Here is a 25,077-nt window from a genome sequence, read left to right as displayed (position 1 = left end):
GATTGAACCCAGGGCCTTGTGCTTACAAGGCAAGCACTCTACCAATAGAGTTATATCCCCAGCACAACATAATACAACATTTTTGGAACTTTTAACTTATTTAATCTACTACAGTTTGAATTTAAAATGTCTACCAAAGGCCCTATGTTAAAGGCTTAGTCCTCAGCTTGGTGATATTAAGGGCCTAGTAGGAGGTCTTAGGTCATCAGGGGCCTTCCCTCCAAGGAGACCGTGGGACACTAGCCAATTCCTCTTCCTCTCTTTGCTTCCTGGTCACCAGGAGGTGAGCAGCATCCTCTGTCATGCATGCCCACCATAATATATTGCCTCGCCTCAGACTCCAAAGCAATGGGGCTAATTGGTTATGAACTGAAACCTTCAAAATTGTGAACCAAAATAAATCCTTCCTTTCTTTAAGACTATTTCTTAGGTATTTTGTTACAGTGGTACAAAGCTGACCAACACAGAAAATCATAATGTAAAAACTAACACACCACAGCACTCACACTGTCAAAAAATATCATCAGATTTTGTATTCCCTACCTTTCCACATTAGAATTTAACTCTAATGACACAGAAGCATATTTAATGGAATCAGATATATATAAATTTGAATTATGCAAAAATAAAAAAAATCTATCTCAAATCCTTTCTTTTTTATTCACAGACCACAGGAAAAATCTGGGCACAGTAGTACAAACCTATAATTCCAGCTATTCAAGAAACTGAGGCTGAGGCAGGTGGGTCATGAGTTCAAGGCCAGTCTGTGCAACACAGTGTGATAGAGAAATGAAGCAAATCACAGGATAGTAGAATGAATATTAATGGTACTGGAATGTTAGACCCATTAGGCATTTTCAACTGATGCAGCTCCATGATTCAGCCTTTCTTGAAAATACTTTCTTTCCCCTTTGAATTGTCTTGCATCTTAACTGAAAATTGAACATATACGTATGAGCCTGTATCTGTGATATCTATTTTTTCCTACATTGACACAATATTGATATTGATCCACAGGTCTTATTTTGACAAATACCAAACTGTTTGGATTACGGTTCTCTATAATAAGTTTTGGTAGGGTGAGCCCTACAATTTTGTTCCTTGTAAAACTGTTTTGGTTTTTCAAGCATTTTTGCATTTCCACAAATTATAAAATAAATTCATCAATTTCTACAAAAAAAAGTCTGCTTGTTTTTAATGATTTTGCATTAAATTTATAGAACATATAGGATAACAATGCTATTGAGTTTTATTCAATATCTTCCCACTTATTGACCTTTCTTTAAATTTTGCCATCATTAGATTCAAACGTTTCTGGGCAGAGGTTTTTGGACATCTTTAAAAAACAAAACAAAAAACAATCCAGCAACTAGAAGAAACTATTTAAAACACATATATTGTTCAAAGGATTTTTATGTAGAATATGTAAAGAGTTTTATAACCTAATAAAAGAGAACAAATGACCCAATTTAACATGGGCAAATTGTTTTGAGAAGATTCTTCATAAAAGAAGAATATTCGGATGAGCACTTGAAAGTATGTTCTTTATCAGGGGTCAACAAAATATGACCTGAGTCAAGTCCAGTCATTCACTTATTTTTATAAAGTTTTATTGGAACAAAGCAAAGTTATTTGTTTATGAGTTGTTAATGACTTTTTTCATGCAGTCAGGGCTGAGCTATTAGTTGTAACAGAAACTGAATTATCTACAAAGTTGAAAATATTTTCTATTTCACCCTTTGTGGAAAATATTTGCTGACTCCTATCCCACATCATTAGTCATCAGGGAAAAAAAAGTGAATACCACAGTAAGATGTCACTACACACTTCACCTGAGGACCAATGTGTGTTTCTGAGGGAATCCACAGACAGGGGTGGGACACATTTGACATTACAGTAGTGACCTATCCAGCATCCCAACCAATTCCTCCTGATCTTCCTGAGAATACCTTTCATAGGTGAACTCAGCCAAGGTTAAAATGTCCTTCCATCTGAAGAAGTCATTGACTCAACCCCTCACATCAGTGATCTTCTTGGCACAGGGGCTGCTGAACACCAACTTTTAGGAAGCTGTAGGAAATTGTTCAGTGCGACCTCCCTATATGGCCACCAAGGGGCAATGCTGCTTTAGTGAAAGTTAAAATTGCCTCTCCTACACATATTCAACCAAAGATTACCCTTCAAAAGGGTAGTAAATTGTTCTCTTCTACTTTTGGTTTATTTTGAACCAAACATGTATCTATGTATCTATCCCTCCATCACGATATCTGTTTATCTTGGTCTCATGGTTGGAAAATATGACTTAGGTAGGGAATGTCTTTGAAGACACATGTTGTCCTTCAAGGTCGGGGTCATATTAACTCCTTTAATATATTTATAATATTTTCACCCCCACACAGTCCAATTTCCAGACACACTGACTTAACCTATGCCTAGAATTCTCTGATCTACTCTTTTAACTAGGTTTAAGGTCCAGTTTAAGCTCCTCCTCTGCCAGGACCCTTCTCTAACTGGGTCCAGAAGCAGTTTCTCACTCTTTCCTTTGTCATCTTGTCTAGACATACAGGTCTCTTTGGTGAGTTTTGCCTTGCTGTCCTTGAGTATTTACACCAGGCTGACTGAAGATTGGGACTGTGTTTTTCATGACTGAGGTGCAAGGACTATTCATCGACTAGGCCATTGGTAAATATTCAGCAGTCCCTCCTTATCCTCAGTTTCACTTTCCAGGGTTTCAGTTCCCTGGAGTCAATGGTGGACTAAAAATTTTAAATGGAAAATTCAGAAATGAGCCATTTGTAAATTTTAAATTACCACTGTTCCCAACAGGCTGATGAAATCTCCCACATCCTGCCCCATTCCACCCAAGACTAGAATTGTCCCTTTGTCAGCACACCCATGCTGCTTATGCCACCTGCCCATTTGTCACTTATTAGTATCTCTGTTATAAGAATGACTATCCAGGTATCACAGTGCTTATGTTCATGTAATTCTTATATTACTTAATAAAGACCCTAAAGTTCAAAAGTAGTAGAGGTGACAATTTGGATAAGCCCAGGAGAAGTCATAATATGTTTGCTTTAGTGAAAAGGTGGAAGTTCATACATGCATAGGTATTTATGTACAGGGAAAAAGCACAGTGTATATAGGGTTTTGTACTTTTTGTCGTTTTAGGCATTCACTGGGCAGCTTGGGATATATCTGCTTATAGAGAGTATGGTATATTGAATACATGTCCAAATGAATGAGTAAATGAAAAAGAAAACATGTTAAAATGAAATAAACAACTTAAAAACCCCCTTGGATATTAGAAAGATTAAGGAATGTGGGCCATAATCTCCTATTGGACTGTGATGCTGTTTTTCTGTGGATTTGAGATGACATTAAAAATGATACAAAATCCTCTCTATGCATCACAAAAACAGATGTCCTCCTTGTGCTCTTCCAACTTCTATTTTTTTATAATTCAGACCATCCCACATTTTGGGCTGCTTTGGAACATCTCAGTTTCTGCCTCTCTGTCCTTCCATTGTGAACACCCAAGACCAAATTGATTCTTCATATTGTCACATTTCATCCATGAGAGTACACTGTGAAGAAAATATTAAATGTTTATTCAAATTCAGAATGAGAGCTACAAAAAATGGTGCTTTGCTGGATGACCACAGCCTCCGTCTTCAGGGTGTTTCCATCTTCTCTTATCCACTTGAAGATCTGAGCTCCTCCTGATCAGATAGTTCAGTACTACTAATTTCTTTTCCTTAGATACATTCTTAGAAGCGTTTAATTTACCTGATTCATAGTTTGCAAAAAAATACAAAGAAACTGAAATCAATTCAATTACCTTCTATCATTGTCCAGATTCATGTAAAATCTAGACACGTCTGAAAGATTGTAATAAGATTTAAGTTCCCTCAGGACAAAGGGACCATATATTCTCTATGCTCTGATCCATGACCTTACTTATTGTAATACTATACCAATGTGTTTCTTTAATAAACTTTATTAATATTTGTAATAAAAACAAAATGTCCCTATTCATGCTGATATTGTGATTTCATAGGAGGCCCTGTCTTGCACCATGGTAAAATAAGATAACCTCTACTGACATACCCAAGTGCCCTAGGGTGTGATTTTTAATATTCTAAGGAATATGAAGAAAGGGTATAAGGGAATTGGCAAAGAGAAGTTTTAAACTGTTCTTTATCCATGTTTAAGAAAGAGTTTTCTTATTCCCTATGACTATATTTTCAGCAATTCTAAATTTGGACAAAACAAGGAAGTGCTTCGTTGTCAGAAAGTTTGCCTCAAAATTACTTGTGAAAAGGTGGAGCCTGTTCAAAGAATTGCAGTGCTCTTGAACTTAGAGTCACACTCCAGCTGTCTGGGAGACTAGACCAGCTGACTTCTCACTGGGCTCTGGCTCCTGGAGGAATGGAGAGGCTCCTGGGAGCCTCGTTTTTAATTCTAGGCCTTCACCTCACCTGTGAGTGTTGGGGGAGAAACCCCAGCTTATGCTTGGGAATTGAAAAATTGGGACCCAGACAAATCTTGCAGGTAGGAGCTTGAAGAGGGAACTATAAATTTGGAGCCTAATGACTTTTTGTCATCTTTCCAAGCAGGGGTGAGTGGCCAACAGAAAGGGAAAAGTGACCAGCAGCAGGTGAAGCAAAGTCCTCAAGCTCTGACTGTCCAGGAAGGAGGGATTTCAACCCTGAACTGTTTTTATGAGAACAGTGCATTTGACTACTTCCCATGGTACCAGCAATTCCCTGGTAAAGGCCCAGCATTGTTGACAGCCATAAGGTCAGTTAAGATAAAAGAAGAATTTGGGAGATTCACAGTTTTCTTCAACAAAAGTGCCAAACATATCTCCTTGCACATCATGGATACTCAACCTGCAGACTCAGCCACCTACTTCTGTGCAGCAAGCACACAGTGCTCCCCAGGCACCTGCAACCTGAATTCAAACCTGCAGCTGAGGCTCCAGCAAAGCCCTGCTGCAGGGCTTAGACTGGCAGAAATACAGACTGGCTTTCATTTGCACAAATAGGTGATGAAGTAAATGTGTGAATTCACTAGTGTAGTTGTATGAAAGGGAGGTTGTTAAAGTAAATTTTAAAAAACTTAGTTTAATGAGTAACCAACTTGCAAAGAAATTTTTTTCATAATAGTTAAGGTGTATGAGGTTGTTATAAACATCCAATCAGTTATGGTCAACTCGTTTCTAATTGAATGCAAATTTGTACAACCTCATTTGAAAGTCATTTAGTAGTTTCCTAAATATTACCTTTAACCTTTAACCAGAAATTCCATTCCTATGTATTTATGCAAGAGAAATTCAGACATATTCACACAAGGACATTTATTTTTGGACTTTTTAAGATCTCCAAACTATAAAATATTTAAACAACTCAATTACCAGTTAAAAATCTATTAACTGGATGAAAATAAGTGTATGATATGTATTTTCTATAATGGAACACTAAACAATAATACAATGGGATAAACTATTTTAACTTTAAACAGTTAAATTATGGTGCATCCCAAAAGCTTTATGATTCATTGGGCCAAATATACTTATGTTGTGGTGCCGCATGCAATGGAATACTGTCCATCAATAAGAAGGAATGGACTGTTATGCTTGCAACAACTTGGATATCAAGGGTATCATACTGAGTGAAGAAAGTCAATCTCAGAGTTACATGATATATATTCCACTTACATAGCATCCTGAAAATGGCAACAATGTAGGAATGTGGAAGGCGTCAATTGTTGTCAAGGGTTATGGGCGGGGAGGGTAACAGGGTTTTTTCTGAGGGTGATCGACAGATCTATGTCCTAATTATGTGGTGATTACACATTTCTATTCATGTGACAAATTTTCATAGAATTATACACCAAAGAAAAAAGTGCATATAAAAACTGGCAAGTGTAACATCTGTAGTTTAGTAACTACTTTTATATTGATAGTAATTTTGCAGTTTTGATAAAGGTACATAATGATAGTGATGTATAACTGTGATTATGTAACATGTTGCCATTGGAGAAAGCTGGAAGTGCAAGGGAACTCTGCACTATTTTTTAAGCTTCTATATGAATCTAATATTATTCCAAAAAGTAAAAATGTGAAATAACCAGATTCTAAAATATTACTGGTTAGATTGTAAACTGGGAAATCATTTTGACAGATTATTATGAAATCAAACATATATCTACTATGACTCAAGGACTCCACTTTTAGACATTTCCCCAAAGGAAATGAAAAAGTGTGTCCAAAATAGACTTTCATAAGAATGTTCATAGCAACTTTATTCTTAATAGCAACAAAGTAGAGAAAAAGTTCACAAATAAGAGTAAATATATTGTGCTGTATACATTCAGTGGAATATTTGTCAAGTATAAAATAGACTTAACCACTGATAAATGTAACATCATGAATAAATTTTAATTACATTACCTCTAAAAAAACTGCTAGACACAAAAAGGCATACTGTTTAGTTCCATTTATGTGACTTTCTAAAATGTATAAACTAATCCATGGAGAAACAAAGCAGAGCAGGGTCTGTGGGTTGGGAATTGTTCAGTTTGGACACAAGGGATCTTGATGCATTGAATGAAAGAAATATTCTGCTTCTGTTTTTTTTTGGGGGGGGGTGGAGTACTGGGGATTGAGCTCAGGGGCAGGCACTTGACCATTGAGTCACATCCCCAGTCCTATATTTTATTTTATTTAGAGACAGGATCTAAAGTTGCTTAGGTCCTTGCTTTTGCTGAGACTGGCTTTGACAGAGCCGCTGAGATTACAGGAGTGTGCCACCACGCCCAGCTAATGTTCTGCTTTTTGATAGGAGTGGTTTTCAAGACCGTTTGCAGTTTTTTAATTCCTCTAACCCTACACTTATTACCCATTTATTTCTCTTATTACTCAATTTATTTATAAATTATACTTCAATAAAAACAAAGGAAAACAAATTAATCAAATAGGTAATAAAAAAACAAAGAAACAAAAAGGGAAATTTAATGCTGAATATTTTTGAAGAAATAAAAATACTTGGTAATGTTGAAAATGGAAAACATAGAAAATAGTTAAACAATGTGGTAGGTTGAATAATGGCCCCTAATGTCATGTCAATCCCCAGAGTCTGTGAACCTGTGGCCTTACATGGTGTATTAGTTTTCTAGGGCTTCTATAACAAAGTACTACAGACTGGATGGCTTAGCACAATAGAAATTTATTGTTTGACAGTCCTAGTGGATCAATGTCAGAGGTCTATGACCCCTTCAAAGGCTCTACAGAACATATAGCCCAACCCCTCTCAAACATTCCCTGGTCTTCAGATGGTCATCTCTTCTCTTTATCTCCTCCCATCATCTTCAACCTGTGTGCCCTTGTCTCTTCAAGGGACTTTTTTTTTAAATACACCAGTCATATTGGACTAGGGGCCATCCTGCCCCAGCATGACTTCATCTTGACTAACTCGATCTGCAACAACTCTATTTCCAAATAAGAACAAGCCCAAAGTACTAGATATTAGGCCTTCAACATCTTAATTATAGGGGAACACAAGTCAACAGAATAGTGTATGCTAAAGGACTTCATAGATAAGATTAATTTAGAAATCCTGAAATAGGGAGTTTATCCTCGATTATCCAATGAGCCAAGATTCATCACAGGGATTCTTATTAGAGGAAGATGTAGAATGACAATATTTAAAAATTGGTGAGATGTGGAAATGAGGAGACTCAAAACTCTAAATGCAAGAAAGCAGATTTTTTTTCCCCTACGACCTTCTGAAGAAAGCAGACCCTTTGAAAACTTGATTGTAACCTGCCAAAACTGATTTTGGATTTATGACCTTTAGAATTGTAAAAGAATAAATTTATGTTGTTTTAAGTCACCAAGTTTATAGTAGTTTGATATAGGAAGCATAGAAAACTAAAAAAAACTATAATGGAAAAGATTACAAAAACAGACACAACTATAAATTTAAAATTTATTAAGAGAAAGTTATGTACAATTCCAGTCAGTGAATCTTAAAACTTCTCAAAAAAGAAACAATTCCACAGAAAAATATATACTGTAAAAAGTAACTCAAGAAAAAATAGAAAAGTTAAATAAATTTAAAACCAATGAAATTGTTTGATTGTTAGAAAATTTAATATTCAACAGAATTATTAAAAGATAAAATAATTTTAATCTGCATATGTGCCCCATTAAAAAACTTAAAACAAGACATAAATTATGATGGATTTGAAAACCATACACTAAGAAAGTATTAGAAATAAGATTACATAAGGAGCTACTATGAATAAGTTTTTAAAATAAAAAAAAAACAGATCATAATATAAAAGACAATTCAAAGAAAAGAAAAAAGTAACTGCCAGTGAACATGTTAAACATTAACTTCCATAGTAATTGAGAAAGTAAAAGAAATTTTTATTTCATTTTTCAAGATCAACAAAATGTTTAATGGCTGGCAACATCATGTGGACAAGAGACTAGGAGATGGTGTTATCCTCTTTCAGATGCAGAGAAATAACCACACAGTTAGGAGAACAATGTGCCTAAGCTAATTGGAAAAAAAAATTATATATATATATATATATATCTTAAAACTCAGTAATATTTGAATATGAATTTGTTCTATATTGAACAAATTAAAAAATGTGAGATGGGAGGCACTTATAAGGTTGCTCACTGCAGTGCTGCTTAAAAGTTTAATGACTAGTGGAGTTGAATAGTAGTAGTTTACTCATATGATGGAAATATGTAGTTATTATAAGCCAGCAAGTGGTTATATACATTGTTTCTTGGAGGAATTTAAAATGCTGAATGTAAACAGAAAATTTCAGAAAGATACACACTGCTGGCACCTCAAAATGGAAATACAATATATAATATATTGCTCACTGATACACATGTATAAGGATGAAACTTTTAAAAAGCATGCATGGAATCCTCTCAAAAGTGGTTACTACTTTGGAAAGAGAGAAGAAGAACAGAGGTGACTATTTTTGCACTCCCTAAAAGGTTTGAGAGAAAGAGGAGAAAAAGTGATAAAGAGAAAGAGAGATATGTAGAAAAAAGCAAAATTAAATATATCTATTCTCATTTCTGGGTTCAAAGATGTCTGTTATTTAATTTTCTGTACTTTTCCAATGAAAATTACATAATACATTTAAAAAATTTTTAAATGTAGAGCAAAAACTTCAATATTTACATTTCCACCAGTCCATAGAATAGAGAATAGAAACATTATTACCTAAACCTTTGCCAGGCATATTCCCAGTAGGTCACATAAATGCCAATAGAAATTCCATCAGGAAAAATCTCTTCCTTTCGGTATGAATAAAAGGATGTTCCATCTGAAACAAACAACTCAGAGGGTCCCTTCCACTGTACACAGCACATACTTTTCAATATACAAAAAGAGAGAGAGAAATCAAATCACTGGGTTATATGTCCACAATTTGTCAGGATATGAACTTCTCCTAGATCTCAAAGTTTGCTTTAAGTTCTTTTATACTAGGATTAAAAATTGGATAGAAAATTTGGAATAGTTTTTGTCCTTTTGGAATTCCTTTCACTGGGCTAAAGTATAAAGGAATAAAATAGGATGCAATACTGAGGTTGGAATCCATGGTCAGTATTAGAGCCGAGGCATTATCAAGGATTCAAGAGGTGGGGAGAATTGGGAAGATCTGGAAACCTTAGTAGTGACTGTGATTTCATACAGTATGAGTTTGGGAATTTTATAAAGGAACCAGGGAGAGGCCGAGGACAGACTACTATGAAATAACTCAAATATTTTCATTTAGGTTTCTGTATGAGACAGTTAAACAAAAATTTCTTTTTGGAATTTGGGAGTTTAGCATAAACTCCTTCACCAGATGAATTTTCAGCAACAAGTGGAAGAGAATCTTCATTCAATCAATGTTCAAAGAGGAAGATGTTTTTGTTTGGGGGCATTATTTGTACAATTAACAATTTTGAAAGTTTTCACTGTTGAAAACTCTAACAACAATTGCAACAAACAACACATGTATGAGCACCCATTACAATAGCTGCATGTTGGAAGTTGGAGGGCCCATGACTCTCCCTACCAGGACATCTAATAAAACTAAACAGAATGACATTATAAATTATATGACTTCACACTGCTCTATTAGCACTCTGATACACCACTGGAGAGACTTCAGAACTCAGAAGCCTGTTTTGATCTTCTCTGAGCAGTTGTTCTACTACTGTGAAGTTACCAGTTTCCATGATGTGGGGCAAGTGGTGAAATGAGACAGAGGAATAGATCTCAAATAATTAGAAAATAATTAGAAACTTCCTGGCACTGCTCACTGGTCTGTTACTTAAAAATATACTGAAGAACTGTAACTTTTGGAGAATTTGTCTGCACTTTCTTTTCTACTCATCTATTTATGTTGGTCACTATCTATAATTCATACATTAAAACAATGAACCAAATGGAAGATTGACAGTGACATTCCACAGTAAGTAGATTATAAGGAGAACCCATGGCTCATAATAAATTCTACTTTAAATGGGTTCTCAGAATTTTTCCACTGAATTACATCAGTGTGTGCCAACTAGTTCAGTCTTCAGTTCCCTTACGGTCAATCCTCAATACTAATGACTTTTCTTATGCCCCCTTTTAGGTTCTGGTAACTTATTTACCAGGGAAAGAGAAGTAGACAATGTAAAATTTTGTGGTGAGCCAGACTTTTCTCACCTGTGCCTAGGTCACATGGTCTATGAACCCCCGTTTCCTGGGGTAGTATCACAAGAACTAGGAAGTACATATATACACTGCCGGGCTCTCAGGCACTGAACTCTGGGTCTGAGGCAGAACTAACACTTTTGTGCAGAGGGATATGTGCCACAGGCCGCTCTCCCGCCTGCTGTGGGTGTCGGTAGCCTTCATCTACTCTGGTACGTTTGGTTCGAACTTGGCTAAGGGTCTTAAGGAGGAAAGGACTGCACACAGGCATATGGTGCTTCAGGTGTCCTCGAGGAGGAAAGGGAAAATGGAGGAAAGCAATCTGTGACTCCAGCTTGGTTTAGTTTTGGGTCCTTAATTAGACTAATGCTTACAAAGTTTTATTCACTACATCAGAAGATCAACTATTTTCTGATTGTTCCCACAGGATTCAGTGTGGCCCAGAAAGTGACTCAAGTTCAGCCAGCCACATCTGGTCAGGAGGGAGAAGTAGTCACCCTGGACTGTTCATATGAAGCAAGTCAGAGCATATACTATATTTTTTGGTATAAACAACTTCCCAGTGGAAAGATCATTTTCCTTATTCGTCAGAGCTCTTCTGGTCGGAATGAAATCAAAGGTCGCTACTCTGTCCAGTTCCAGAAAGCAACTAAATCCATCAGCCTTACCATTTCACCCTTACAGCTGGAAGACTCAGCCAAGTATTTCTGTGTTCTCTGGGAACTCACAGTGTTTGAATTGATAGTAAAAGCTAAACAAAAACTCAGGAGCTCCATAGGAGATGGGACCCTGCTGTAGAAGCCCAGCTGAGATGCACCTGCAGAGCCCAGACAAGAAAGTAGCGACTGTGGCTGCCTATTCTGTGGTTTAGATCAGAAGATTCAATTCTCAGTAAAAACTGCATCTATCTCATTTGAAAAGAGGTTCTGGAGCAACTTTCTTCTAATACATTCTCTGTCTTCTGTTTGACTTAAAATAGATCATACAGGACATGCTTAAAGTTCTCTAAAGTTGAAATTTGCCACATCACAGTTTACAGTGGTAGTATTACTTAAAGATGCTCACAACAAATCTGGGTCTAGTTACCTAGGATCACCATGAGAATAATTTCTTTAGCCTTTTCCCAGAGACTTTGTGTTAGAACAATCCAAGAAGCAGAACAATAAGAGATCCATTATTAGGATTAGAATTTAAGCAATTTCTGGAGTTGGTGTGTGTGGGGGAGGGAATCTATGAAAAGCAGTTTTTGTTGCCTTAATTTACTAAAGGTCAGTGAGAGTAACATTCAGGAAGGAAAGTTGGATGAGGATAAGTGCATCGATGAACCATGATTCATAAGGACATACTAATCCCCAACACTGCTTAAAAAAAAAAGTCAAGCTGGTAATTCAGATGCACCGTGTGAATTTCTCAGTGCCTAAAGTCATGCACATACAATACAATACAACATGACTGGGAACTCACTCAAAGTGTTTGAAGTGATAATTAAAAGATGTACAGAGTTCCAAAAGAGAAATCATCTGCTATAGGAGCACAGCTGAGATACACCTGCAAATTCTGGATGAGAAGGTAACCAATTGTGGCTGCATAATCTGTGGTCAGGATCAAATATGGCTCCTGCATCATACCCATCTTTCAAATCTTGCACAATTTCTCTCATAGTCAATCTTTGGATTTCTCAGAGCAACACTGAGAAACAAATTCAGCGAAATATTTCCAGATAGTTAATTTGAGATGATGCAAAGCTATTATAATACCCCTTGTCAATGTGACACCCATATGTGCTCCTTTTAATACCACTTACCATTCAAATAAAGACAATAGAATGATAGGTACAGTGGTACACACCTGTAATCCTAGCTACTTGGGAAGATGCAGCATGCAGGTTGCAAGCTCAAGGCTAGTCTGTGCAATTTACTGAAAACTTGCCTCAAAATAAATGATAAAAAGGGCCAAAGATGTAGCTCAGTGGTAGAGTGCTTGCCTTGCATGTGTGAAGCCCTAGGCTCAAACCCTAGTAACACACACACACACACACACACACACACACACACAAAGATAAAATAATAATCATGCTTCCTGCTAATATATGCAACTATTTCTCACTTAACTGAAAACATGCTAACTCTCTCCTCCCAAAAGAATTACAAAGTTCATTTATCCATCCTCTGATGATGTTCATTCATCTTCTAGCTGTGTCACACTCTGCCATTAATATCCAGTAGTTTAATGAGATATAATGAGAGAGAGAATTAACTTTCAATAGTACATCTTATCATCAAATGGAAGGAGAAAAAAATCTGGTTAATACATACACAAATGTACTCAAAATGAAAAATAAAATTTATAACTTAGGCCTTGTTTCTATGAATAATAACATGATTGCAGTTGGTTTTTATAGCTAGCTTTTTGGTTAAACATTCCATAACCTCTTTTTTTTGTCCTGTGCATTGAAGGGGTGCTTTACCACTCTGCCACACCCTCATCCTTTCAATTTTTTTTTTTTATTTTGGGACAGGGTCTTGCTAAATTACTGAAGCCAGCCTCAAACTTGGAAGCCTCCTTCCTCAGCCTCCTAGTCACTGGGATTACAGGCATGCACCACCTCATCCAGTCACAAACTCTTAATTGAAGCTAACACCTCTACTCACTCCCATACTGGGTTTTCCCTAAAAGAAAACTCCTTGTTCAGGAATACTGCTATACTGAATACCATAAAGTAAAGTATTCTTAGGTCCACTGCTGTGGACTTAGCAAAACATTACAGGCAAGAAAAGAAAATTTATATTCAGTTGTCTATTTAAGTGCAACACTACCCCCACCCCTTTTCAAAAGCTCCCCCCCCAAAAAAAAAAAAAAAACCAGACCTGCCAACAAAGAAAGTTGATGGAGGGTGTTCTGAGAAATATCATTAAGAATGATGCTTAACTTGTCATTAGAAGCACTGGAAGTCAAGAGTGTTTTTGAAGTTTTCTTTTTTAATTATAAACAAATGGGATACATGTTGTTTCTCTGTTTGTACATGGAGTAAAGGCATACCGTTTGTGTAATCATAAATTTACATAGGGTAATGTTGTTTGAAGTGTTTTTTTTGTAAATTTTAATATTTATTTAATACTCAATATAACATCTAAAACTAATAAACAGGTGCTCTGTAGCATTTAATCTTAGCATAATATTTATAATATACAACCTTAAGCTAATAAAATGTCTGCACTCTAGTCATTAACAAGATATTCAGGAGATACTATTACAATTATTGCATTAACTATCATATTGACTTTAATCCTAACACAATATGCATTCTTGAGCTTCTTTTTTTATTTTTTTTTTATTTCTTTATTGTAAACAAATGGGATACATGTTGTTTCTCTGTTTGTACATAGCATAAAGGCATACCATTTGTGTAATCACAAATTTACATAGAGTAATGTTGTTTGATTCATTCTGTTATTTTTCCCTTCCCCCACCCCTCCCACCCCTCTTTTCCCTCTATACAGTCCTTCCTTCCTCCATGCTTGCCCCCCTCCCTAACCCTAACTCTAACCCTAACACTAACCCTTCCCTCCCCCCATTATGTGTCATCATTTACTTATTAGCGATATCATTCGTCCTTTGGCTTTTTGAGATTGGCTTATCTCACTTAGCATGATATTCTCCAATTTCATCCATTTACCTGCAAATGCCATAATTTTATCATTCTTTATGGCTGAGTAATATTCCATTGTATATATATACCACAGTTTCTTTATCCACTCATCAATTGAAGGGCATCTAGGTTGGTTCCACAGTCTGGCTATGATGAATTGAGCAGCTATGAACATTGATGTGGCTGTATCTCTGTAGTATGCTGATTTTAAGTCCTTTGGGTATAGGCCAAGGAGTGGGATAGCTGGGTCAAATGGAGGGTCCATTCCAAGTTTTCTAAGGAGTCTGCACACTGCTTTCCAGAGTGGCTGCACTAATTTGCAGCCCCACCAGCAATGTATGAGTGTACCTTTCTCCCCACATCCTCACCAACACCTGTTGTTGCTTGTATTCTTGATAATTGCCATTCTAATTGGGGTGAGATGGAATCTTAGGGTGGTTTTGATTTGCATTTCTCTTATTACTAGAGATGTTGAACATTTGTTGATTGCTTGTAGAACTTCTTCTGTGAAGTGTCTATTCATTTCCTTAGCCCATTTGTCGATTGGATTATTTGTATTCTTGGTGTAGAGTTTTTTGAGTTCTTTATAGATTCTGGAGATTAGTGCTCTATCTGAAGTATGATTGTCAAAGATTTTCTCCCACTCTGTAGGCTCTTTCTTCGCATTGCTGATAGTTTCCTTTGCTGAGAGAAAGCTTTTTAGTTTGAATCTATCCCAGTTGTTGATTCTTGCTTTTATTTCTTGTGCTATGGGAGTCCTGTTAAGGAAGTCTGGTCCTAGGCCGACATGTTGAAGATCTGGACCTACTTTTTCTTCTATAAGATGCAGGGTCTCTGGTCTGGTTCCGAGGTCCTTAATCCCTTTTGAGTTTAGTTTCATGCATGGTGAGAGATATGGGTTTAGCTTCATTCTGTTGCATATGGATTTCCAATTCTCCCAGCACCATTTGTTGAAGAGGCTATCTTTTCTCCATTGCATATTTTTGGCCCCTTTGTCTAGTATGAGAAAATTGTATTTATGAAGGAAACAATAAACCAAATTAAGAACTCCATAGAAAGCATATCCAGTAGGATTGAACACCTGGAAGACAGAACCTCAGACATTGAAGACAAAATATTTAACCTTGAAAACAAAGTTGAACAAACAGAGAAGATGGTAAGAAATCATGAACAGAATCTACAAGAACTATGGGATATCATGAAAAGGCCAAATTTAAGAATTATTGGGATTGAGGAAGGCTTAGAGAAACAAACCAAAGGAATGAAGTGTTTTTAAAAAGCAAAACCATCAAGCTAGTTTCCTATAAATATGATATACATTTTTAATGGTCTTTGTTAAAAATCACTGTTAAGAATGTAGAAAGTTGATACACACACTGGAAAACTGTATTTGCAATGCATATTTCTGAAAAAGGACTAAAATGCACAATGTTTAAAAAGCTCATACAAGTCAATAAGAAAAGAAACAATAAAATGGCAAGAAGTACAGCAAGAAAATAAAAAAACAAGAATGATAATAATATTGTATCACAAGATTTTGTGAAAATTGAGTAAGATAAACACGTTTGGGAACATAATAAGTTAAAGGCTTAATGGAGTGCTTTGCACTGATAAATGTTTAATAAATATTACCTATCATTTTTATTGTAAAAAGTGGCAAGAACTTAGCTGCTTCAAAAATATGATATCCAATAGCGAATAAGCATATAAAATTAACACTTAATATCATTACTCATTAGGGAAATGAACATAAAACTATTTGAGAGCTTCAGCACCCTGAGGGTATTAATATCATCAGGAGGAAATGAACTGCAAAGGATAGGGGGAATGGCTACCTTCCAGGGAAAGGGATGGTTGAGTAAGTTTTCTAGACACTTTCATCCTTAAACCTATATGAAGAGAAGAACAAGCCACAGACTTGGGCATTGAAGGAAAGGCAGGTTTTACCAAGAAGAAAGAAAGTTGATGTTTATTGAGCTTACTATATGTGAAGCACTATATTACACATTTCAGCATCATTATTTAATTTATACATCAACGCCCTATGTGATAGGTTCTATTGTTTCTATTTTTAATATTTAGGAGACAAGACATAACTTTTCCTGATTTTGAAGAGCATCTCTAACTTTTGTTGTCATCCCGAGTATAGCATCTGAGAGGGCTCCTAAAGAGCAAGGTTTTGCCTATGGAGAAGCAGTGGTCCCAGAGCAGGGTGGCTGGTGTTTCAGTGATGGTGACATTACTGATTTCAAAGGTATCTCAGGGGAACTGGAAAAAAAAGATGCCAAACCAGGAACACATTCCCCAAAGTTAATAGGTTAAAACAGTCATCAACCAACTAGTTAACAGTGCCACATGCATTAGGCAGTCTCTTATAACAGTGTGCTGGAATGTATAAGGGACTAGAGGGAAAGATTTTTCCTGAAACTTCTCAGGCATGTTTCCATACCAGGACCTTTTCCCTTTGCCTTTACTCTCTGCCTGCAATTCTAACTCCTCAAATATCCATATGGTATACCTCTGCACTCCCTCTATGTCTTTATTCAAATGTCACTATTATATGAAAACTTTGTCTAAATCTATTTTCTTTCTTTGATAATAAGGCTTTAGCACCCTCCCTGTGTGAGGAAAGGGAAGAACTCTTGGCTGAAGCACTTCCACCTGGTGTCCAGCTAAAATATTCTGAGATTTTTTTTGCTGGCCTCACTGCTTCTAGTGTTCATGGGTTAAATAGTGACAAAGCCTACTTACAGGGGCTCATTGAACCAATGCCAGTGAATTCCCCATAGCAGTAATCATGCCGGAGACGATTCAGGAGGACTGACTGGTTTTGATCTATTGCCCTGCTCGTTGTGAAAGTGATTGACTCCAAATACAGTACAATACATGAGGTGAGTTGGGCTGAAGAGTAGTTGGAGATTGTGGAAATAAAACTTGACATTTTTGTACAAGGTGGGAGATTTTTCTCTGTTAAGTGAAATTTTGTTTTCTGTTCTGTCCTTTACTCTATTACATAAATGCCCTGAGACATGGGGTAAGAATCCTTGATGGAAAGAAATAGTTATTGTATAGAACATTGTGTAGTAAATGCTTTCCATGTTATAGACACCTCCCAACCTCCTAATATAACATTATAATGCACTGAGTTCTCACTAACAATAGGAGCATGATAGACCATGGATATCTATGATGACCCATAAAATTATCTATGTCAGCGGTAAAATGTTCCTCGGAAAAATATGGTAAGCTCAATCACATGGATAGACTCTACTGCAATTTCAGATTGTATCTTGCAACTTGCCAATATTTTATACATTGAATGCAACTGGTGAGTGACTAAGGTAGGGAAGTTATTATAGTAAGTGATTTACCTGTGTATCATTAATTCTTATTGGAATTCTTCAAGATTGGCAGTATCATTCTTTAGTGAGTGCATGGTTTGAATATAGTTTGTCCCCTCCAAACCTCATTTTGGAATTTAATTTCCACATGAGATATTAAGAGGGTAGAAACTCCATCTGACTTTGGTGCTTAGAGGTAGTGCTTTGGAGAGGTGATTAGGATTAGATAAATTAATGAGGATAGAGCCCCTGTGATTGAATGGCTTTATAAGAAGAGGTAGAAGGCTCAGAGGACACACACACATATGCCCTGTCTCTTGCCATGTAATATCCTCAGACTTTCTTTTCTTTGTAACTTTCCCATCTGGAATGATGTTCTTGGCAACAGAAAACAGATTAAGTCAGGGATAGGGTATAATAAAGTATTTGAGGCTTTAAGACTTGGATTTCTAGATCTAACACTCATTAGTGGAGTTATCTTGGGCAGGTTACATAATAAGTTTTATGCTTCACTTGCCTCCACCCTATGAGTATTGAGAGTATTGACCAACACATTATTATGAGAAGGAAAAAAGATGGTGAATGCCAACTTAGATCAGTACTCAGCAGAAGGCTACTGGTTACTTAGAAAAAAGGAAAATGAACTCACAAGAGGTTAAATACCTTGCCTGGTGTTGCGGAGTGTCAGAATGAAGCTTTCTCCAAGAGTGCCTCTCCATCTCAGTTCAGTATTGTATTGTCTTTGTGGTGCTTATCACTACCTAAAATTATCTTATTTTTTTAAATCAATTTTTTTAAATTCTTACACTGTTCCATAGACCCTTTTCTAACCTCGTTACTACTGCATCCTCCATGTTTGGAACAATGCCTAGCCACAGGAAGTACAATAAATATATGGTTGCTGAATAAATGCACAACAATTAAAATGAAATTATTTCTGCAGCCTCTGCCCTTTGAACTCTATTGTAAAAGATTAAGCTGGGCTAATTTTTGTTGTATTTATCTAGAATTATCTGGATCTCCCCAATGCAAGTTATTTATGATAAGATTTAATATTCAAATGCTAAATAGTCAAGTAAATATCTGGTTTATCTAGGTCACTTTCTTCAACTGTGCTCTAAGGTAATTAATAAATGATCTTACTAACAATTTGTTTATAAATTCCTCACTTTAGATGGTGAGAAGGCATGGGGGGAACGATTTTCTCTCAAAGAAATACATCTTGTCATTTACATTACAAAAGCATTTAAAAGTTCCCATACTTATATTCACACACACACACACACACACACACACACACACACACACACCTTGAGGTTTTATTTGGAGATGAGAAAAATTAGAACTGGTAGTGACATTTTCTATGTATGACCCTGTGTTTTTAATGCAGAACAGGAGTAAGCAGCATAAAGGATGGGGCCAGAGTCCTGCAGTCATTGCATGTACAGGAGGTAGAAAGACCAGTTTCATCTGCTGCTTCCTTTCAGCTTTTTATATTTTATGGCTTATACTAGAACATGAGGGAAACTGCAAAATGTCACAGGATCCCATTTGTAATGCCTTTAAGGAAGAAAGATGAGTAAGAGTCACTCTTAACACTCAGAGGAGTTGCAGCTACTGGCACATCAAAGAATCCTACCCCAAACACTGAGTCACGCTTTGCGCCTTTGCTAGTGCTCTTCAGGTACCTGCAACCACACCCAACTATGGTTGGTGCTGCTCTGATAGCCAGAATCAACAGAGGGCTGTGCACTGTGGAAAAGGAAAATTCAGTGAATTACAGTGTTTTTCTTTTTCAAGAATCACAACAATATACAAATAGATAAACATGCATTCTAGTAATTATAGCTCCCTCCACCAACTGGACTAAAGACTGCAGACTCTAATTCCCACCAACACACTAGCCATATTGGTGAGTCAGATCCACTGCCTTCTCTTTCATCATGATTCCCAAATGATCCAAATCAGTATTCAACACTATCCCATATTGAAGCCAAGTTCATGCTCCCAAACTGTATAATGGTGGACCTGGAGGGCTGGAGCTCAGAAAGTGAGCACAGGCAAGGGCCATGCAGAGTCTGTCATGCCAGCCCAAGTCTGAGGTGCAGCAAGCCAGGACCCATGCAAGCCAGAATGCACCCACCTGTTGCACTGCAATAGCCCAGGCCAGGCCAGGTATGGATACCCACTCCACACAGTGCCCCAGACCAGAACCCTAGAGTATCCACTGTCTGCTGACCTCAACCTCCTGAGAAGTTGGGATTGCAGACAATAAGCAAGCAAATGGGACAGAACTGAAAAGAAGTTCAGACTCAAGGGTTAATCAATACCATTTGTAATTCCAAACCCCAATTAGCATGAATTTGGACCAATAGCATTGATCCAAGTGCCAAATAAAACTCTAGACTAGCACACTCAAATGGAAACCCCTTTCAGCTCCCCTTTTCCTTTCTGGGAGCTCTGTTTCTAATTACACTTGAATACATCCTATTCTCACACTCACACATCTGCATCTGTGGATCTCGTTCTTCAAACTTGCAAGAAAAGAACCCAGAAAGAAGGAATTGGTAGTGAGCTGTTGGGGTCTGCTGCAACACTGGAGAACATAGCCCCCCATTAAGAGCTGCAGCACAGAAATGAGAGGAGGGGCCTAGGGGTATGAAAGATGGTGGAATGAAACAGATATCATTACCCTATGTACATGTATGATTACATGAATGGTATCTACATCATGCACAACCATAGAAACAAAAAGTTGTACCCCATTTGTGTACAATGAGTCAAAATGAAATCTGTAAAAATTTTTAAAATAAATAAATTAGAAAAATAAAACTGCAGCACAGGCTTCTGGACCCTGACCTGCCCATGCCCACACAGACACTGACCCAGCCATGCCCCATATGGACCCCAGCCCATTGGCACCCCATGCCAACCTCAGTGCCCACACTATGGCTCCCCACCTACCAACATGTTTAGAAGCTCATGAAACCATCTTGGATTATCCCAAAGGGGAAGCTGCCATCTTTAGGTGGGGCAACTCCCATCCTAAGATGCCTTCTGGAGACTGGAAGCTCCTTGTCAGGTACCTCTCTTGCAACAGGATACTGAAGACTAGGAGGTTTGAATAGTAAATGACTGTTATACTGTAGATTTTTTACATTTTTAATTTTTAATTTCTTTATTTTTTCTCATCCCTTTTCCTTTTATTCACCTGTTTCCCCAGAGTCTCTTTCTCCCTTCTCTCATGCTAACAACCAACTTCTTTTGATCCTGCTGTCACTCTTCCCATGACCTAGTACCTATATATACTCATGTCTTATCCCATTAACAGTTATATCCTACCCACCTCCCCATCCTCTTTGTCCACCATTAGAAAGTGTAGATCTCATTGCAAGCCTATTAGCTATACTGCAGATAATAGTCCAACTCATTCTATCTGTTACTATAATACTGTTAACATCTTCAAAGGGGCTCTCTGGTTTAGGGCTGCATATTGTTTTTATTGGGTGCTGCTAATATTGATCTCCCCCTTAAAGGAGAGGTATTGGAAATCTGCAGGGTCACAATAAGCCTATGGGGGGAAACTACAATAACTCAGAACCTCACTTCTAGAGGGGAAGATACAGGAACAACATGAAAAAAAACAGGGGAAGAAAGTGTCCCAAGCAAACAAAGATGCTATTTTAATAGAATTCAATGACAGCAGGCAATGTATGATCACTCCAATAAACAGTTAAAAGAGCAAATTCAGGAAACAAAAGATAATTTCAATAAAGAGAGAATCTGAAAAAAAAAAAACAGAAATATTTGAAATGAAAGAAACAATAAACCAAATTAAAGACTCAATAGAAAGCATCACCAACAGAATAGATCATTTGGAAAATAAAATATCAGACAATGAAGACAAAGTATTTAATCTTGAAAATAAAGTTGATCAAACAGAAAAGATGGTAAGAAGTCATGAACAGAATTTCCAAGAATTATGGGATATCATGAAAAGACCAAATTTAAGAATTATTGGGATTGAGATACAAACCAAAGGATTGAATAACCTGTTCAATGAAATAAAATCAGAAAATTTCCCATATCTGAAGAATGAAATGGATAATCAAATACAAGAGGCTTACAGAACACCAAATGCACAAATTACAACAAATCCACACCAAGGCACATTATAATGAAAATGCCTAACATACAAAGTAAAGATAGAATTTTAAAGGCTGCAAGAGAAAAATGTCAGATTACATATAAGGGGAAATCAATATGGATATCAGTAGATTCCTTAGCCCAGACCCTAAGAGCTAGAAGGGCATGAAATAACATATTTCAAGCTCTGAACAAATATGGATGTCAATCTAGAATCTTATACCCAGCAAAACTAACCTACAGAGTTGAGATGACATAAAATCCTTCCATGATAAACAAAAGTTTAAAAAATTTACAAATAGAAAGCCTGCACTATAGAATATTCTCAGCAAAATTTTCCATGAGGAGGAGGTGAAAAACAATGCACATTAGCAAAGGGAGGAACTATCCTAAAGGAAAACCAACCAAAGGAGAAACCAAGTCAAGTTAAAAACCAAAAATAAGCCAAAATGACCAGGAATACAAATCATATCTCAATAATAACTCTGAATGTTAATGGCCTAAACTCATTAATCAAAAGACATAGACTGGCAGATTGGATTAAAAAGAAAGACCAAACAATATGCTGCCTCCAAAAGACTCATCAAATAGAAAAAGACATCCACAGACTAAAGGTGAAAGGATGGGAAAAAACTTGCCATGCACATGGACTCAGTAAAAAAGTAGGGGTCTCCATCCTCATATCAGATAATGTGGACTTCAAGCCAGAGTTAGTCAGAAGGGATAAAGAAAGACATTTCATACTGCTTAAGGGAATCATAAACCAGCAAGACATAGCATTATAAATATTTATGCCCCAAACAATGGAGCATCTATGTAACTCAAACAAATTCTTCTCAATTCCAGGGAACAAATAGACCACAACACAATAATATTGGGTGAATTTAACCCACCACTCGCACAACTGCATAGATCCTCCAAACAAAAACTGAACAAAGAAACTATAGAATTAAATGATACAATCAATGATTTAGACTTAACAGACATATATAGAGCATTTCATTCATCATTGAGCAGATAATGTTTCTTCTCAGCATCTCATGGATCCTTCTCCAAAATAGACCATATGTTATGCCACAAAGCAGCCATTAGTAAATACAAAAATATAGAGATACTATCTTGTGTTCTATCAGATCATAATGGAATAAAGTTAGAAATCAACAATAAAATAAAAAACAGAAACTACTCCAACACCTGGAGACTAAATAATATGCTATTGAATGAGGCACTGATACCAGAAGACATCAGGGAGGAGATAAAAAAATTCTTAGAGGTAAATGAGAACAAGGATACAACATATCAAAATCTCTGGGACACTATGAAAGCAGTACTAAAAGGAAAGCTCATTTCATTGAGTTCGTACATTAAAAGAATAAACAGTCAACAAATAAATGACCTAACATTACATCTCAAAGCATTAGAAAAAGAACAAATCAACACCAAAAGTAATAGATGACAGTAAATAATTAAAATCAAAGGTGAAATCAATGAAATTGAAACAAAAGAAGCAATTCAAAAAATTGTCAAAATGAAAAGTTGATTCTTGAAAAAGTAAACAAAATTGATAAACCCTTAGCCACACTAACAAAGAGGAGAGAGAAACTCAAATTACTATAATTCATGATGAAAAAAGGAAATATCATGTCAGACACCATTGAAACATAACATAATTAGAAACTACTTTGAAAACCTATACTCCAACAAAATAGAAAATATCAAAGACATTGACAAATTTTTAGAGACATATGATCCTCCCAAACTGAATCAGAGGACATACACAATTTAAACACATCAATTTCAAGCACTGAAATGGAAAAAGCCATCTAAAGTCTACCAACCAAGAAAAGCCTTGGACCAGATGGAGTCTCAACCAAGTCCTACAAGACCTTCAAAGACGAACTAATACCAATACTCCTCAAAGTATTCCATGAAATAGAAAAGAAGAGAACCCTTACAAACTCATTCTATGAAGCTAATATCACTCTGATACCAAAACCAGTCAAAGACACATCAAGAAAAGAAAACTTTAGACCAATATCTCTGATCCTTTAGACTAAAATCCTTAACAAAATTCTAGCAAATTGCATAAAAAATATTAAGAATATAGTGTACCATGATCAAGTGGGGCTTATCCCAAGGATGCAAGGTTGATTCAATATCCAGAAATCAATAAACATAATTCATCACATCAATAGACATCACATCAATGTTCTATAGTGCAGGCTTTCTATAATTAACAACCATACGATTATTTCAATAGATGCTGAGAAAGTGTTTGATAAAATACAGCACCCCTTCATGCTCAAAACACTAGAAAAAAATATGGATAGTAGGAACATACCTCAACATTGTAAAGGCTATATATGCTAAGCCCATGGCTGACATCATTCTAAATGGAGAAAAATTGAAAGCATTCCCTCTAAAATCTGGAACAAGGCAGGGATGCCCTCTTTCACCACTTCTATTTAACATCGTCCTTGAACCTCTAGCCAGAGCAATCAGACAGACAAAAGAAATAAAGGCATCTAAATAGGAAAAGAAGAATTCAAATTATCACTATTTGCCAACAACATGATTCTATATTTAGAGGAGTTGAAAAATTCCAGCAGCAAACTTCTAGAACTCATAAATGAATTCAATAAAGTAGCAGGATATAAAATCAATGCTCATAAATCTAATGCATTTTTATTCATAAGTGATAAATCCTCTGAAAGAGAATTTAGGAAAACTATCCCATTCACAATAGCCTCAAAAAAAATAAAATACTTGGGATTCAATCTAACAAAAGTGGTGAAAGACTTCTACAAAGAAAACTACAGAACATTAGAGAAAGAAACTAATGAAAACCTTAGAAAATGGAAAGATCTCCCACATTCTTGGATAGGAAGAATTAATATTGTCAAAATGGTCATACTACCAAAGGTGCTATACAGATTCAATGCAATTGCAATTAAAATCCCAAGGACATTCCTCATAGAAATAGAGAAAGCAATCATGAAATTCATTTGGAAGAATAAGAGACCTCAAATAGCCAAAGCAATCCTGAGCAGGAAGAGTGAAGCAGGAGGAATCACAATACCAGACCTTAAACTATACTACAGAGCAATAGTAACAAAAATGGCATGGTACTGACAATAAAATAGACATGTAGAACAATGGTCCAGAATAGAAGACAGAGACAAAACCACAAAAATACAGTTACCTCATACTA

General features: G+C 36.3%; 1 gene segment (V, D, J or C); it reads left to right on the top strand.

The window, feature by feature from the left end:
• LOC306654819 (T cell receptor alpha chain MC.7.G5-like) overlaps nucleotides 1-25,077 on the top strand; it is a 517,362-nt gene that overhangs the window by 78,856 nt on the left and 413,429 nt on the right.

This window comes from Sciurus vulgaris, assembly GCF_902686455.1.
Source record: "Sciurus vulgaris genome assembly, chromosome: 2".
Lineage (NCBI taxonomy): Eukaryota > Metazoa > Chordata > Mammalia > Rodentia > Sciuridae > Sciurus > Sciurus vulgaris.
Note: the sequence above shows the minus strand (reverse complement) of the source record. Positions and strands in the feature narration are given on the sequence as shown.